This window comes from Pseudochaenichthys georgianus, chromosome 9 (assembly GCF_902827115.2).
Source record: "Pseudochaenichthys georgianus chromosome 9, fPseGeo1.2, whole genome shotgun sequence".
NCBI classification, from domain to species: domain Eukaryota; kingdom Metazoa; phylum Chordata; class Actinopteri; order Perciformes; family Channichthyidae; genus Pseudochaenichthys; species Pseudochaenichthys georgianus.
In genome coordinates this window covers 47,713,311-47,714,091 of record NC_047511.1, presented here as the reverse complement: position 1 = coordinate 47,714,091, position 781 = coordinate 47,713,311, and positions in this window count along the sequence as shown.

The window sequence follows — 781 nt, the reverse complement described above, 5'->3', positions numbered from 1 at the left end:
CATCGGGGGATGCTCCCAAAACACCGACTCACTCACAAAGAGACCAGACTCGAACACTGTCTCCTGATAGGCCTGCACAAAAGCCTTCACCGCTTCGGCCTCGTTTACAACCCCCCAGTTGACAGCCATGACTCCGTCCAAGTTGTACCCCCCGAGCACCCTCTTCATGAGGGACGCGCATGGAGTGGATGAAAGTCCCGACCGCAGCACAGAACCAAACTTGCTGGCTGTCAACCTGCCCCGCCTGTGTAACTGCCACTTTGTCCGCTGTCCTCTGGTGGCTGTCTGGATGGCAGCTTGCTGTCTCGGCTCAGTCGCATTGAGGCAAGAATTGCCTCAAGCCCCCGACCCCCTTCACCAGCTCCGGTACGGTGACAATGGCCTGATGTTGAGGCCGCGGCTCTGGCTCAGGTGACAAAAGCCATGCCATGCCACACTGTGCGCCCCTCAGTGCAGACCTGAACCAGTCTACATCCTGAGTGGCGATGTCTCTGGCCAGTGGGTTGTATGTCTCCTCTCACTGTTGGTAAAGTTGAGACACCGGCTGGACTACTTTGGAAGTGCCAGGCTTCCTCCACTGGCACTCAACATCTGTGGAGCTGATCTGCCACATGGCACATATTGCCAATGCTGCAGCGTGGCTGCATTTGTACATCCCCCGTGCACAATCACAGACAGCGCTCTGCATCGCGCCATCGTCTCCCATGCAGATCTGTACAAATAAAGAAAGTACCATGTTTGTTAGCATGCTATAATAGATTGAATGAGCAATAATACAAGG